This window comes from Physeter macrocephalus, chromosome 18 (genome assembly GCF_002837175.3).
Source record: "Physeter macrocephalus isolate SW-GA chromosome 18, ASM283717v5, whole genome shotgun sequence".
NCBI lineage: Eukaryota > Metazoa > Chordata > Mammalia > Artiodactyla > Physeteridae > Physeter > Physeter macrocephalus.
In genome coordinates this window covers 9,072,458-9,072,941 of record NC_041231.1, presented here as the reverse complement: position 1 = coordinate 9,072,941, position 484 = coordinate 9,072,458, and positions in this window count along the sequence as shown.

Here is a 484-nt window from a genome sequence, read left to right as displayed (position 1 = left end):
TAAGACAGAGCGTAAAGAGAATGGGGCCAATCGGAATATTCCCCAAACCCCACGCTCCTTTCATCTTTACCAGCTGAGGTCTTTATGATTCCTTGAACACACAGAGTAGGAGGCAGATTGTTTAAGGTGATCTCATATTCTAGGTAGGAAGTTTTGTATTTCTTAAAGAACAGTCCTAAAACTTAATGCAAATGTTGGGCTGCCTGCATTTCTTCCCACTGAAGTCGCTAGTGTGGAACACTGACCAATGCCTCTTTGGAAACATGCTTGAAGGATCTGTAGCAAGTTTTCCGAATATCTTTATTACTAAGTAACTATTGCTACCTCGAAGATGGGTTTGGTTTTTGGAAATTAGACATCATTCGGTGCCCACACTGAGGAATAAGATTAGGTGGATAGTATATCACATTTGGTCAAAAACAGAGTTTTTGGGGCTTCCCTGGTGGCGCAGTGGTTGAGAGTCCGCCTGCCGATGCAGGGGACA